Genomic DNA, 17,615 nt, shown 5'->3' on the forward strand with positions numbered 1-17,615 from the left:
ATTGGTATCCCTGGCCATGCTTCACTGCAGATGCTGTTGCACCAGACCCTCTGGGCTTTGCACCAGCTGGTGTTCTACCCCTACCATTTCTCTAAGCAGCTCTCCCAGCCAACTCAAATGTCCATGGTGGTTGTAAAATCTTCCCCTGCCAGGACTCCAGAGGCCTGTGGTGAGAGTGGGTTGCTCTTTACCTGTTCAACTCACCTCTTCCCCGGGAATCACTGTGAGCTAGGAACGGTCCTGGTGCGCAGTAGCCCCATGCAGGATTCCCAGCTTCCTCCCCTACCAGCCCAGCATCTGTGTCTTCCCTCTGTCCACTTTCAATGCCTTCCCTCTGAAGAACTCCTAGGAGTGTGCCAGTCTTCCCATTGTCCCGGTGCCTTTGTGAGAGATGTTTCTTCTGGCTGTGTCTAGTCAGTCCTCTTAAGGCTGCAACGCATGTGAACCTTAATCTTCCATAAGGCAGTATTGAGAGGTAGGGTCTTTAAGCAGGTCCTGCCATCATCATGGATCAATTAATTAATGGGTTAATGGATTCATGGGCTATTGTGGGAAGGAAATTAGTAGTTTTATAAGAACAGGAGGGGAGACCTGAGCTATCATGTTAGTACATTCATGTGATGCCCTGCACTGTCTCAGGGCTCTACAGAGAGTTCCCCCTAAAAAGAAGGCTGTTTCTTACCAATGTGCTCCCTCAACTTTTGACTTTCCAGCCTCCATAACTGTAAGAAATAAGTTATTTTTCTTTATTAATTACCTGGTTTCAAGTATTTTCTTATAAGAAAACACGTTAAGACAAATCCCTTCTCAGATATATGATTTGACAATATTTTATTTCATTATGTGGGTTGTCTTTCACTTTCTCAGCAGTGTCATTTGTAGCACAAATGTTTCAATTTTGATGTAATTTAATTTTTTTCTTTTGTCTCATGTGCTTTTTGTGTCATATCCAAGAAAAATTGCATAACCCAAGCTCAAAAAGATTTACTCCTATCTTTTGCTCTGTGATTTTTATAAATTTAGCACTTATACTTGGTCTATAATACATTCTAATTTAATTTTTGTGTATTTTGTGAGATAGGAGTCCAGATGCTTTCTTTCCATGTGGATACCCAGTATTCCTACCAAGGACCATTTGTAAAAAGACATTCCCCATTGAATTGCATCAGCATTCATGTAAAAACATCAATTCACCATAGATTAAAGAGTTTATGTGGGGATTCTCAATTTTATTTAACTGACTTATATGTCTATCCTCACTCAAATACCACACTTTCTTGATTACAATAGCTTTGTAGAAAATTTTGAAATTAGAAAGTGAGAGTCCTCCAAATTTGTTCTTTTTTCTAAAGTTTGTTTTATCTACTTCGAGTTCCTTGAATTTTGATAGAAACATTAGGATCAGCTTTTCAATTTCTGCAGAAAAAGGCAGCTGGGGTTTTGACAGGCTATAATGAATTTGTAGATCAATTTGGGAACCAATTTATCTTAGCCATATAAGTCTTTCACTTCACATACACGCGTTTTCTTTTTTTTTCCATTTATTTAGATATTCTTTAATTTATTTAAGCAACATTTTGTTTTGGTATGCACATCTTACACTTATTTTGTTTAATACATACCTAATTGTTTTATTATTTTTGATGCTATTGCAAATAGAATTGGTTTCTTAATTTATTTTGGGAATGATTTCTTCTAGTGTATAGAAATACAATTGATTTTGCTATTTATGATTTATCCTGTAATCTCTCTGTGTTCATTTATAAATTTTAATATGTTTTTCATTAGACTCCTCAGGAATTTCTGTGTACAAGATCAAGTTATCTATGACTAAATAACAACTTTTCTCTTCCTTTCTAATCTAGATGCCTTTTGTGTTTGTTTGTTTGTTTTTTTCTTTATTTCCCTTCCTAAAATCTCAAGTACAATGTAAAATAGAGCGGGTAAGAGCTGACATTCTTGTCTTATTCCTGATTTGGGGGTAAAACAGTCAGTTTTACACCATTAAGTACAATGTTACCTCAGGGTTCTTTAGAGGCCCTTTGGTAGTTTGTGAAAGTTCTCTTTTATTTGTAACTTGTTAAGTGTTCTTACGAGATGGTGTTGAATTTTCTCAAATGTGTTACTTTTATATATTGAGATACTTATATTTTTCCCCAAATTCATGACTGTAGTATAACTAATTAATGGATTTTTGTTTGTTAAACCAACTTCACATTGCTGTGATAAATGCTACTTGATCGTGAATGTTGTGTAATCCTTTTATATAGGTTGTTGGGTTTGGTTTGCTTGTAATTTTGTGGAGAATTTTTGCATCTATACTCATAAGAGATGTTGGTCTGCAGTTTTCTTGTGATATCTTTGTCTAGTTTTGGTATCAGAATAATATTGGGCTTATGTAATGAGTTAGAATATTTATCCTCCTCTTCTGTTTTTTGGAAGAGTTTATGAAGAATTGATATTAATTTTTTTCTAATGTTTGGTAGAATTAAACAGTGAAGCTATCTGGGCTTCTTTGTGGAGAGTTTTTAAATATCCATTTCTATTTTTTTCTTATTATTATAGGAATCCAGATTTTCTATTCCTTCTTGAATCACTTTTGGTGTGTGTCATGCTAGAAATTGTTCATTTTATTTAAGTTACCTAATTTGTTGGCATATAATTATTTATATTATTTCCTTATAGTAAGATTTCATAATATATTTTCATAATCATTTTTTAAATTTCTGTAAGATCAGTAATGATGTGCCTTCCTTCATTTCATTCTAAAATTTAACAATTTTAGTAGTCTCTCTTTTCTTTCTTAGCCATTCTAGCTAAAGATTAGTTAATATTTTTTATCTTTTCTTTTTTTTTTCAGAGACTATCGGGGGAACCATCCCCTAATATTTCAACATAGGTTCTTTTCTATTTTCCCTAAGTGTCGGCCATTCTGAGAAATAAAGAGAAAGAGTATAAAAGAGAGAAATTTTACAGCTGGGCCTCCAGGGGTCACATCAATATTGGTAGGTTCCGTGATGCCCCTTAAGCCACAAAACCGGCAAGTTTTTATTAGGGATTTCAAAAGGGGAGGGGGGTATGAACAGGGAGTAAGTCACAAAGATCACATGCTTCAAAGGGCAATAAAAGATCACAAGGGCAGAAAAGCAGAGCAAAATCACAAGGCCAGGGTGAAATTAGAATTACTGATGAGGTTCCATGTCCCACTGGGCATGTATTGTCTTGATAAACATCTTAGCAGGAAACAGGATTCCAGAGCAGACAACCAGTCTGACTAGAATTCACCAGGCTGGAATTTCCCAAACCTAATAAGCCTGAGGGTACTGCAGGAGACCAGGGCTTATTTCATCCCTTATCTTCAACCGCATAAGAGCATAAGACAGACACTCCCAGAGTGGCCATCCATAGACCTACCCCTGGAAATGCATTCCTTCCCCAGGGTTATTCCTTGCTGGGAAAAGAATTCAGCAATATTTCTCCTACTCACTTTCTGCAAGAAGAAAAATATGGCTCCATTCTGCTGGACACCACAGGCAGTCAGACCTTAAGGTTATCTTCCTTTGTTCCCCAAAGATCGCTGTTGTTCTGTTCTTTTTCAGGGTGCCCTGATTTCATATTGTTCAAACACACATGTTTTACAAACAATTTGTACAGTTAAAGCAATCGTCACAGGATTCCAAGGTGACACACATCCTCAGCTTACAAAGATGACGGGATTAAGAGATTAAAGTAAAGACAGGCATAGGAAATTATAAAAGTATTGATTGGGGAAGTGATAAATGTCCATGAAATCTTCAAAATTTATGTTCAGAGATTGCAGTAAAGACAGGTGTAAGAAATTATAAAAGTGTTAATTTTGGGAACTGATAAATGTCCATGAAATCTTCACAATTTGTGTTCTTCTGCCATGGCTTCAGCCAGTCCCTCCATTTGGGGTCCCTGACTTCCCTCAACAAGAGACAAAAAAAAAGGTTGCCCAGGTTGGAGAGCAGTGGCATGATCATGGGTCACTACTGCCTTGAACTCCTGGACTCAAGTGATTCTCCTGCCTCAGCTTCTCAAGTAGCTGGGACTACAGGTGCATACCACTATCCCTGGGTAATTTTTTGATATTTTGAGAAAGAGTCTCCCTATGTTGCCCAGGCTAGTCTCGAACTCCTGGGCTCAAGTGATCTCCCTGCCTCAGCCTCCCAAAGTGTTGGGATTATAGGTATGAGCCACTGCACCTGGCTTGTTGAGTTTTCAAAGTCATTTTTGTTTTTGTTGTTTTTCTTTATTATTTTTCTATCCTCTATTTTATTTATTTCCTCTAATCATTATTGGTTTTTTTCTTCTTCTTGCTTTGAGTTTAATTTACTCTTCTTTTTCTAGGTTCTTCAGATGAAAGATTAGTTTATTGATTTGAGACTTTTCTTCTTTTTTAATATGCTCATTTATAACTGTAAATATACCTCTAAGCATTGTTTAACTGTATTCTATAAGTTTGGTCTGTTGTGTTTTGTTTTAATTCTTTTCATAGTATTTTTAAATTTCCTTTGCAATTTCTTCTTTGACCCATAAGTCTTTTAGGAATGTGTTTAATTTTCATATATTTGCGGTTTCCCCAATTTCCTTTTTTAATTGACTTCTAATTTTATTTCATTGTGATTGGAGAAGAGAACATACTTTGTATTTCAATCATTTTAAGTGTATTGAGGCTTGTATTATGATTCAGCATATGGTCCATCTCACAAAACATTCTCTGTGCACTTCAGATTATATGTTCTGCAGCTATGGTTTGGTGAAGTACTCCGTAGATATATGCTACATCTAGTTGGTTAAAAATGTTTTTCAAGTCTCTTATTTCCTTATGAGGCTTCTGCTTAGTTAACTGAGAGCTTAAAAAGTTGATCTCATGGAGGTAGAGAGTAGAATGATATTTACTAGAGGCTGGAGAGTGAGGCAGAGTGTGAAAAGAGGTTGGTTAAGGTATAAACATACTGTTAGGCAGAAGGAATAAGTTCTAAAAATTGGTAGCAAAGTAAGGGGACTATAATTAGCAACAATATATTGTATATTTCCAAATAGCTAGAAAGCAAAATTTAAAATGTTTCCAACAGAAAGAAATGATAAATGTTCAAGGTGATGGATATCCTAAATACCCTGATTGGATAATTACACATTGTATGCTGTATCAAAATATTATATGTACCCCATAAATATGTACAATTATTATGTGTCAATAAAAAATTTTAAAAAAGAAAATGGACTATTAAAGTCTCCCCTTATTATTGTTGAATTGTCTGTTCCTCCCTTCAATTCTGTCTGCTTTTTATTCATTTATTTAGGTGCAGGTAATTTAGGTTTATACATGTGTATATGATTTCTTTATGTATTTTATTACTTGCCAACATTTTCTAGTTTAATATTTAAGTGTGTTTATAGCTGCCTATTGGATCATTTTTATAATACTGCTTGGAAGTCCTTGTCAGTTAATCCAACATTTCTGTCATCTTGTCATGGGTTTCTCTTAATTTCATTATCCCATATGAATTGAGATTACTGTGCCTCCTCATATGCCAAGTGATTTTTACTTGATTGTGGTCATTTTGAATACTATATTATCATACTTTGGGCTTTACTTATATCCTGTGGAAAATGTTGATAATTTTCCTTTAGCCTTCTATAGGCCATGGTTCCAATGTCAATTCAGTTTTCAAAGCCGTTGCGGTGAATTTTTTTTTTTTGCTCCTGCATATGCAAGTGGTCAGCCTGAGATCCGACCAAAGGTTAGTTCTTCAAGTCTTTCATATGCTAATTAGGATCACATTAATGCTCAAATAAGTCAAGGGTTAACCCAGGAGTTCATAAACAGAATCATTGCTTTTCCTAGCTATTTTCTTTATTATCTCACTAGTACTTTTCAGACCACTGGATTTCAGTCCTCTGGTCAGAAACTGTCCTCTTCTGTGATTGCACTGCCTCTAGAATCAAGTGGCAGGAGGAGAGAAAGACGGGAGAAAATCCAACAGAGTCTGCCCCATCCACTTGGAGATACACACACCTCCACCTAAGGGAAAATAAATTTCTTATTCCTTAAAGTTTTAGCTGCAGGGCCCCCTGGGTGGAGGGTGCAATAGAACAGAAAAATAAGAAGAGGAAAAAATTCAAGAGATTTCCCTCACTCTCTCTGAGGTTTCAGAGTTGCCATTTTTGCTCCTCAAGCCTGAACTGGAGGGTTTCTCTTTGATCTGTCTGAACCACAATGCTGACTTCCAACTTCCAAATTGCACTGGGTTCAGGTCAAGAGATAGCTAGAAGAAAAAAAAAAAGGCAAACTTATGGTCCATTTAGTGGTACAACAAATTCAGATGCTTTTCCCTTTCTTCCCCACTGATACTTACGTTTCAGTATTTTCAAAGGTTATTCATGCAATTTGTGCAGCTTTGATAGTTGCATTCATTGAGAAAAGAAGGATTGGTGTGTGTTTTTGTTATTTTTACTGGAAATGGAAGATAATTGTTTAATAATTTGTACAGTTGACATTTCAGAACATTTTAAAAGCATCATTAAACTTTAGTCATTTGTTTTCTTACCTTTTGTGAAACTTTTTGTGGGGGAGGGGTTTCAGATTGTCTTTATTTGGACTGGAATAATCAAGAACGACAAATTTCCACCTGATAATATGCTTGAAATAATACACCAATCTTATGAACTAATTCCAAACTAATATGGAATATTTTCTATAATAAATTATATCTTCTCAATTTCTTGTTTCAACTCCCCAAGACTGCTGTTCCTTCACATAAGCTCATTTTGAGTATAGTCCAGAGATCTAGCCTTCAAAAATGTCTGCTGGGAAGTGGAGATTTCATAGGTTTTTCATCTCAGAGCATTTCTACTCTTCTTTTTATAAGAATTAAAAAAAACACACACACACACACACACATCCATTCTTTCCCTCCATCACAAATTTTACTATTATTTATTTTTAAGTATTTTTCTTTCTTTCAAATTTGAAGTTGAGTTTAGATACATTTATCTCCATAAGAAAGAATTCAGGTAGCCACTAATCAAAAATTCTAACTAGCACCTGATAACTATTTCTACTCATATCTGAAGTCAGATATATAATAAATTTCTCTGAGAAATTCATTAGAAACTTTAATTCCAGAGATTCAATCCATTGTTGTCCTTTTTCACATACAGTCATATGCTGCATAATAATGTTTCAATCAATGATGGACTGCACATAAAATAGTGGTCCCATAAGCTTATAACATTGTGTTTTTATATACTTTTTCAATGTTTAGATACACAAATACTTACCATTGTGTTACAATTGCCTACAGTATTCATTACAGTAACATGTTTGTAGCCCAGGAGCTGTAACATATAGCCTAGGTGTGTCGTAGGCTATACCATCTAGTTTTTTCTAAGTACATTGTATGACGTTTGTACAATGAAGGAATCCCATAATGACCATATATCAAGTTCATATGTCAGAGTTTTTGGTTTTGACTGTATATATACTTTTTTGATGTCAGACAGTGTCTTACACATTCTATCTTATTTAAACTGAATTTTACAGGAAACTAGATTTTAGAGGGGTACAACAATGTGGCCAAGAGCATATAGGTATTAACAAAAGCTAGACTATATTTTAGATCATTTAACATCTGGGACACAGATCTCTCTATGCAACACTGTGTCTTTTAGGAGTTCAGGTTTAAGAAAACTGGCTTATATCATTAGTATATAGTTTCCAGCATCATTTCTTTTGTTCCATGAAGAAAATTATAACAATGTATTTATCTGTACGATTATGGTTAAATGTATGTTTGATTTATGTTAGAATCAAATATATATGTAGAAAAATGACATGGTGAGCCTGACCCAGGGAAAATGCTAATAACTAAGGTTTAATCAATAAATACATTAAAGCCTCTCCTGATCCTGCTCTTGCAACAAATTCCAAACATAAAGTTGCTTGACAAATTCATTTGATGAGTTAAATGAGAGTATACCTTCTAATTTGTTTTCATATTTAATTATCCTTTTATTCTTTTGATTCATAGGCAGTAATTTCATACTGTTGATTCCCTCTTGACCTTGTGCTTGTAACTGAATCCTGAGATCTGGCTTGTGGCCCAGGAATATGTAGAAAATTGTTTATATTAGCAGCAAGCTGCCTTGAGCTGCAATGCTTTGATTTAACGTTATAACTGTACTAAAAGTAGCATAGCTTTCCCATGTACTCTCTATTCTGTTCAAATCCCTTGTCATTATAACAGATGTTTGGATTATTGTTCTGTAAACTATGTCAGAATTTCAATCTCTAGTATCTGTTTATTATTCTCCAAGGGTGATACTACAAATGTTCTCATGCACAGTTAATACTTATAAAACAGGCTGTCTTATTTCCCATTAAAAAAAAATCTCAGCAGAAAATATTTTTTAAATCAGAGTAAATATACCTAATTTGGGGGGAGTGTTTAAGTATGTATGAACAAATGATTCCAACTGAAAATGGGCAATATTTCAGAAAGTGTTCCAATCATTTAAAAAGACAAAACTACAGTTTTATCTCAAGCCTATGTGATACCGAGTTTTAAAAATTTATTTAAGTACATGTATAGTTAATTTATCTATAAATACTATTTATATTTAAATGATATATTTAAATACTATATTAAATAATTTTATTCTGATATCGAGATATAACAATGTACACTGAAGTCTGTAAAAGCCATATGTACTGATAAAACCTCATGGATTTGAAGTGTTTAATATTAACAAATAAAACAGTTATTGGAATAAAAGAATGTAAGCCCAAATGCTCATGAAGATACCAGAAATATGTTGTGAGAATACCGCTGGTTAAAATTTGTACGTGAGTGAAAAATTTCATTACCTTAAAAAAAAAAGAGTCACTGGCAGCTTTTTAACATACATTTTTAAAGCCTGAACTGTTAATTTCCTTCTGTTGTTTGAGTGAGTTATGGCAGCTTTTACAAGGGAATGAAATAAGATTTCCTGAGGTGACTTGGTCCAATTGGATGTTGAGGAAGAGCAAAATCTCTGAAATACTGTTTCTTCTTTACATTTTTATATTTTAATTATTGCCTTAAAAATTAGTATATTCTAAATTGAGCCTCTGTCAGATATAGGAGCATTATGCCTGAGGAATAATCTTACCGTATCTAGAAAACAAGGTTAGTAGCTAGAACTGTTTGTAGTTAGAACTATTTACACAAAAATAATTTGCTTCTCTCATTTACTGCACATATATTTTCAACTTTCTTGTTATTTCTAATTTTTAGCCTTTTTTTCTTTTGAACACAAAAATGTCATAAAAATCAGAAAATGAGGAAAAAGAGGAGACTATTCTTTTGAAATGATTTAGAAGGAGAGTGACAGAATTCTTCTGGGAAATAAAGGGAGAGGGGAAGGGAGAGTTTAAGGAAAAGGGTCAATTAGCTACTCAATCAGCTCCATAGAAAAAAGGTGCTGTAGCTTTTTCTTCATTCATTTTGCTTTAAAGAGTGGATACAGCTACAACAGGGTTCGGCGGCTGCAAGAATACCAACATGCATTACGTTTGCATGTAGGATTTTTAAAAACGAAGGAAAAAAAAGAAAAAAAACAAGGTCAGCTTCGGAAATGATGAATGCCTTTTTGCTGAAAGCTGTACTGAACGTCCTTGAGTTTAATCAAAACTATTTGTTTTTAGTCAGCTTTGCTGTTGTCTCTTTTACTCTTGTCCACTGATAGCTTGACATTAATGACATCATAAATCATGTGAAGTGGCGGCTTGGGTTTGGTAGCATTTCAAGTGTATGTTGAGATGTCCTGGACTATCTGAGGGGCTGGTGCAAGGTTGGATATCATCTTGGACTGAATCTTTAGTTTATGGCATTATTTGGTTGGTAAAAGTATGGAATGCATTATTAGTGTGATGGGCTTTCATTAAAGAGCATCTGGCTCCTTATTAAATACAGACTTTAGAAAGATTATTGAATGGGTGGATTTATCTTTAATTCTGCTTCTTAAATGTTTTAAAACCTAATTTTAAAATCCCACTTTAAAATAAAGACCTGCTTTTCTTGGCTTGTCAATTCCTATGGTCATTCAATGACTATAAAGTAAAATATCAGAGTCCCTTTGCACAGTTCAAGTTTGCACGCTGTACAGCCAATTGAGACTTGAACAGTATGTACAATTTGAGAAAATCTATCACTTACACTTTGTAAAAGGCTCTTCTTAAGTATAAAGCATCATCTGTACATTGGGAAATGTATTCTTTGAAAAATGCCTAGCTTTTATCAGTTTTTTGTTTTAGAATGATTTCACTGAATCGTGCTATGTTTTATGGCTTGTTATCTGTGTGACTGTGTTCTTAGAACATGCTTTTTATTATCATTGTACTTTACCGTTAAGGGAAGAAAACATTTTTCTTTAACTGTTATTTATTTAATGGAATTTTTTATATTACAAACTGATATACATATATATGTGTGTTATATATATAATAAGAATAATATGTAGATCATTTACTTTCTTAACAGGTCAATACATAAACAAGTTAAAGAGCTTTCTTTGTTTTATAAGCCAACTGACAAAAAGAGATGTGTTTTCTTCAGTCATGGCAAAGTACAGCATCTTCAAATGTGCATTGCATATTGTAATAGAGCAGTTCTCATAGTTTTGAGAAAGTTTAGCCAAAATATATAAACAGTTGTCCAGGTTTTATCACAAAATGCAGATTTTCATCTACAAGCAAAGTGGATTAAATTAAATTATTGCTACACAATCCGAGGGCAAAAACTGAATAAAACAACGTCAAACAAAACTATTTGACACTTTGGATAATTTAATCATTTATTTTTAACTGAATTTGAGGGGGAAATGTTGAATATGGGTACAAATAGATTCCTAAAAACTGTATTTACAGATATTTGTTACCTATTTTTAAATAAAAGCTAAGAGGTTATTTCTCCATATATATATCAATGAAGTTTTTTTCACAAATTATTTCAGTAAAAATAATCTAACTTGATATAGTATTCGAAGATTTTTTCTTTTCTTCAACAAGATATATTGACAGCATAAATGAATTCAAACAATATTTTATTCTTCCTTCAAATAGAATTGGTTTCTGTTATAAAAAACGATTTCTTTTTTTTTAATGCTCAAATGTAGGTGTCTCTGACTATATTCTGGAGAATATACTCAAGGACTAGTTATTTACACACCTTTTCTTACCCAAACTTCTCCTCAACTCCTATCTCTTTGTTGCACATCTGTCTCCCCTCTTCTCCTCAAAAATGATTTTTGTTTGCTTTTTCTCATTGTGTATTTACTCGTTTTTGCTTTCATCTGATCTATACATGATAGAATCAGGCAGGATTATTTCTCTTCAGATTCTATGTGCTATGGTGAAAAGAACTAAGTATTTCTTGGTCCGTGCTAGTTCTCCTGATTTAGGTACAGCAGATAATTACTTTCCCCACAAAAACAGAAGGACTGAACTTGCTCCAGAAAACAGAATGCACATCCCCAATGAGACACAAAATGTTTGGATATCCTGGTGTGCAAAAGGGATTAATTCCATGATTTGTTCCAGAAAAAGTTATCTTAGACTCGCAAGTGTGCAAGTTTCATTTTTCTCCATCCATTTATCTTGTAAACATCTATAATGCATCAAATATATATTTAGCAGACCCCTTTTGCCTATTAACAAAAATAACATTAGTCATAAGTGGGCAAATAAGGTTTTTCCAGTAAAATAAAAATTTAATAAAGAACAACATCAATGTGATTCATTGCTCTTATGTGCTGAAGGGTTGATTCTAAAGAATTTTACTTTCTAGACCATTAGCAAGAAAAAATTGGCAGAACAACTTGGAGAATCTACCTAGTGCAGAATCACTGTTACCACCCCTCTCTGAAACATGGAAACATATGTTTGCACATACCTACACATGTATACAGCCTTTATATGTCCAAGTTTATTCATATACAAAATTATACCAAGCTCAGGTAAAATAGCTGGATAAAATGTTTCATTCTTTCTGCAGATTTTCATTTTAATCTAAGCTCCTGTTAGAAGCCTGATGAAAAACTATAAACTCTGAGTCTATTCTAAGATGAACCAAACTCCAGGTCATATATAAATAGCGAAAGACGGTAATTACAGTGAAAGATGTGCGGCATTATTTATTTCTAAATAACAGACACCCCTGGCAGTATTGTATATCAAATTATTATTGAAATCCTCTGTCTGGATGTTACGCTAACTTATTTTACAACTAATTGTCTTTTACCACTAAGCATGAAGTATATATAAAGTTTGGTAAGTAAAATCATCTAATTTGGCAAGGGACATATTAAAATGAAAGCATTTGTGTCATAAAATACACTACAGCAGCTTGTTCACGATTGTCAAATGCAATTTCATAAATACATTGCCATAAAGATATTTTGAGTAACTTTTTTCTATGGTAAGATGGGATTTATAGAAGAATGCATCACTCAAAATTTCAAAAATGTGTTTAGAAATGGAAAAATATCCTTATTCTTCAAGCTATGACTCCAGAATGACAGTGCAGGTTAACAGGAGCTGCCACAATGAGGGTCCTTCAAAAGCATTCTTCCTGTACCCAAGTGAACCAAGTGCAGATTTCCATTCTCTAAGAGTGACAAAGTTAAGTCTGGCAGATAATCAGCATTTAGACATATCCCATAGAAAAATTCTCCTTTATCAGAATTTTCTCCATATTGTGTTCCTAAATTTTATTTAAATTCAAGTCGACTTTTAAATAGATACTAAATGTGGTCTAATGGTAACTGATGGAAAGCAAGGCAGATTTTCCATACAGCTTTGGATATTCATAGAAAGCAAGTCTGCCGCATATACTGGTACAAGTTGTTCACCACACAAGGATACCTAACCGTGAGCATAAGGAGACATGAAATGCACCCTGGCAAGGTGTTTCTTTGTCTATACCTTGGTAAGATAAAATCTTACCAAGCTGGGCATGCAGAGTGTTGTGTTTGTCTAAAGGGCATACCTTTTCCTAGTTCACATAATTATACATGGGGATTATCAGAGGCCTTTGTAGAAAGATCTAAGTTTCATTTGTTAAAACAAAACAAAATTATAGCCAGTCTCAAAAGTGAGTTTAAATTTGTTTTAGATGAGACAAAGCTTGAGCTTTAAGTGGCATGGAATTAGGAAATTTTAGAAAGAATATCTTCTAGGATACCTAACTTCTGAATGAGGCAATACCACTTCCCCATTACTGAGCACCCTTAACTAAATTGCTTTAAGATTTTGTAGTTGTCTTTTCATGATTATTGTAATTCCATTATATTTAAATCCCTTTCAAATGGTCACAAATAATGTGTCAACAGCTTATTCATACCATATTAGAGCTGTTAAAACAAAGACACTCACTTTTTCTCTTATGTTCACGAAGACTAAAAACAAAAACTGAGCTGAGGCTATCTCTGTGGGAAAAGATAACTTCTAGAATATACCAGAATTTTCAAATTGAAGAACTAAAGAACATAATTTGACCTTATTTCCTTAGGTTATCGATATGCTAATGCTAATATTACACGAGGTCAGGGTTAACCCCAAAGAATAAGTTATCGAGCTTTGCTAATATCTTCATGGTACTTGTCAATAACAGTCCGGCTGTAGCACTGGTCTTCAAGTCTCAATCTCAAATAGTGTTTTGTATAATAATATAAAATAAATATGAATAGTTTCCCAGGCCTCATATAAAATACTTTTTATTTTATTGATTTAATTAATATTTATTGACCTTCTGTGTGAAGCATTTAGAATAAAAAGCTGTACATTGAAATTGATTTTATAGATTTACCGATCCTTTCCCCTTATGCAAAGAGATGTCTAGCACCATTTAATAGAAAATATGCTCAGTTTTAGCTATATCTTCTTGAGATAATCTTTTATAGATTCAATGAGATAGTCATAGGACATATTTTTTTCTATGGAAAACATATTGGATATTTTAAAAACATCTTTTTAAAATACGGAAACCTTTTATATGCTTGCTTGTCTTGAGAGTGCTAGTGAGTAACAGAAAGTCAAAAGAGGTATATGACGTATGGACTCCAAAGCAGTATTTTACTATAAAAGCATGGAACCCTGCTGGCATATGTAATTTAATGTGCACCACGCCTCCCCTAATTCAATCAGGTCTCTACATCCCTTCTTTTATATTCCAATTGGATTCCATGTGCTAAAGCCATCAAGATTTTCAGGATGAAATGAATGCTTGTATTAATCCTGCAATTTCCATTTAAAACACAGCATCGATTTGATTAATAAGGTTTGATGCTGAATAATTATATGGCAAATATGTAGGCTATAGGAAAACCACAGATGTGACCACCAGCAAAAGCCTTATGGGAGAATGGGTCAAAGGAAAGCAATGGCCATGACTGAGGTGATGAATTCTTTGGCTTTTCTTTTATGCAATTAACAAGCAGGGCTTCTATTAATTTGCCACCCCCAGAGCCTTGACTGGTCAGATGCGTCTGGGTCAAGGGTCACAGGGGCAGAGTTGAGGTCAGCATCAGAGCAGACTTGAAACAAAATGGGAAAACTAAAGAAATCCAAATGATATAGCTGAATATACATTCTGTAGTATAAAGGGGATGGGGAGGAAGTGCAACTCCTTAATGTTAAGATTGCTGTTTTAGAATAATAAAAATGTTCTCTGCACATTTAATTCAAAGTAATCAATCTAAGGTGCAGTGGTTGAGCATCCAATAAAAGAAAATCAATGTGGTCTCTACAAGGGAAGACAAACAATGCTTGCTTTCACTAAAGGGATTATAGGTTAACATTTATTCAGTGTATTGTAATCTGATGTCAAGTGGTATAAAATCAAGCCAACAATCCATTACTACCCGTTATAGGCGAGGTGCTGATCTCATGCAAATAGACTTTTCATAGAACTTATTAAATCATTTCTGCGTTCTAGCTAGGAAACATTTTTCTACAGTGGCTGAACCTCAATGAATTTTACTTCACATGGAGGCATGTCAAAAAGACAAATATTGTTTATCTTAAAATAAATATTTTTCAAAAGTTTATTGTGCTTCTAGTCATTAATTTATTATATAAAATACATATATTTTGTGTTTCTATTAAAACAAGGAATTTGGTCATGATACCGAATCTCAATATTTTTCCTCCCAAACCCTTTCATTTCACCACTACAAATGTCATTGTATCAGTTCAATAATAAAATTTTATAATTTTTATAATATATAATATTTTGAGATTTTTATAATACCTTGAGAATAATTGTAATGCATTTTCAAATTTTCATAGAATTTAGATTTCTTTACAATTTAAGAGAAATAATTCTTGCTTTATCAGGAATATGCATGCTCGTAATTTTGAGCTTGTTTTATGTAGACTAAAGTCTACATTTTACACTGTAGATATTGTGAGAATAAGATATTTCTTAATCTGTTTCATACAATAAGTTATAAAGATTCCACAGTTTGGGAATTAATAATTGTCAACATTATAATTATCTTAAATATAGGTAGCCGGGTTCATTAGTATATTAGCCTAGTGTCCCCGTTATTTGCCTGGGCAATAAGGTTTTATCATGATTACAAACACCTCTTCATCAAAATGCAGTGATCTTTTGAAGTATTAGAAAAAGTTAGTGATCTGTCATTAAGCATAATAGAAAAATTGCTAGCAAACCTGTCAAAGTTAACATTTTTTTCTAAAGAACTGTGCTTATTGTTAGAATTGGGGCCACTTTTAAGTGTGAGAAAAATCATTACCACATGTTGTAAATATTGGTGATATTTTGCAGATTGCGTTACTCCACAGCCTGGTGCTACTTCAAAACATTTCAGAATTAGTTGGTAGTAGAATGGGAAATTGAATTTGACACTATTTTTATTATAAAAGCTAAGTTTAGTTTTACCACGCTTGCTTTGATGGAAACCTTTAGCTTTTATTTGTTCTGAAATAGAAGTTTGCCTATTCTGAATGCAAGACATAAAAAAATGGTTTATTATTTTAAATCTTATCTGTAAAATCTAATCTATGTATAAAATATTTTATCATTATTGAACTAGTCATATATTCATATTTTTAGGAATAGTGAAATTTATGAGTTTTATCATGAGAATAACTTCCATTATTATCTTTCTTACATATTGCAAATGTTTTGGTATTTAGATAAAAATAGATTATATACTTTTGCTGATTCTGCATAATGAAATCTTAAAAAATTTTAAGCCATGTTTGTTATATTATGGTAACCAGTTTGGGCTTCTATTATTGTTGCTTTGTTTTGCATTTTACACAGAAAAAAAATGAATGTTTCAAAGAATCCAATGAAATCATCCACAAAGCCCATGGATTAAATGGAAAATAAATGAAAAATGAGTATAAGCCAATTTTGGTGAGTAAGGCAAAGGTAGTTATGTAGGCCACTAGCTTGCCTGCCTATCAAAGATCCTATTTGGGTCAAATGTATCTTATTTGCATGAAGCACCCAGAACTGATCAAATTGAAATCTTGAAGTTTAGCAATATAATTTGATATGACCTTATAACATAGCTTGAATTGACTAGATGTTCTTGTTCAAATGTTGAATTAACACTGAAACAATAGATTCTTGGTATTTAAAACTAAACTGAAAACCAAATGAAAGCTAGTAAAATAAGGAGATGTAGTTATCCATATTCAGACTGTGAATTCTAAACCTGGATTCTCTCTAGAATGTGGATTTTTACCAGGATTTTTCATGAGCCCTTAATTTCTTGTCTCATTTGCATTAAAAGAGTAAATTAGAAACACTTGCTCGTTTCTACCGTGCATAAACTGCATTTGTTAATCTGCTTTTTATTCTATAGCAAAAAGAATGCTTTAAGGAAATAAAAAGTAACTATATACCCCCCCAAAAAAAAGCAAGTGGGCCTTGATTAAAAAAAAATGGTTTCTCCATTTTTATTTGTAAAAGATTAACTTGCTTTAGGGCATCTAGATAGCACGAAATCACTTCACAACCAGGACGATGAAAATATGAACTCTAGGCTAACAGTAATGGCAAAAATAATTTCCAACTGAAGGGAAAACCACTTCATTTTGTGCACAATGTCTGAATGTCTTCCACTGGACTTTAAATAAAAAATGGAAAACATTTTAGCAAATATAGGGAAGCACTGAGTATATGGCACTAAGAGGCATTTTTGATGTTTTTGCATTTTTGTGCAGAGAGAGCCATAAAAGGTTGCCAATGGGGTATTGTAAAACCACAGTTAACAGTGAATTTTAGATAGATATAACCAGTTAAAGGTGATTGAATATCAAGGGTTGAGTAGTGCTTATTATACCTGCTGTTGGGAGACTTCAATTCATTATTGTAACAGAATGAAAACAGCACTGCTGCTGTCCAGGACATGCTTGTAGTATTGATTGGGTTTCTCCAAAGTCTTCTCTTAGGATGCAGAGTGCAGTCAAACATGCACAAACATCACTCAGTTCCCCTGATTCTGTCATGTGCTCCTTGTACCTCAAACTAAAGCAGCCTTAAGACACAGGAAAATGCTTTTTTATTTGAAGG

At 33.4% G+C, this 17,615-nt stretch overlaps 1 pseudogene; it reads right to left on the minus strand.

Annotated features, from left to right (window-relative positions):
- The window catches only part of LOC100459009 (T-complex protein 1 subunit eta-like), a 120,881-nt pseudogene that overhangs the window by 28,104 nt on the left and 75,162 nt on the right, over window positions 1-17,615 (minus strand).

The sequence above is a fragment of the Pongo abelii genome, chromosome 4, assembly GCF_028885655.2.
Source record: "Pongo abelii isolate AG06213 chromosome 4, NHGRI_mPonAbe1-v2.0_pri, whole genome shotgun sequence".
In the NCBI taxonomy this organism is placed as follows: Eukaryota; Metazoa; Chordata; class Mammalia; order Primates; family Hominidae; genus Pongo; species Pongo abelii.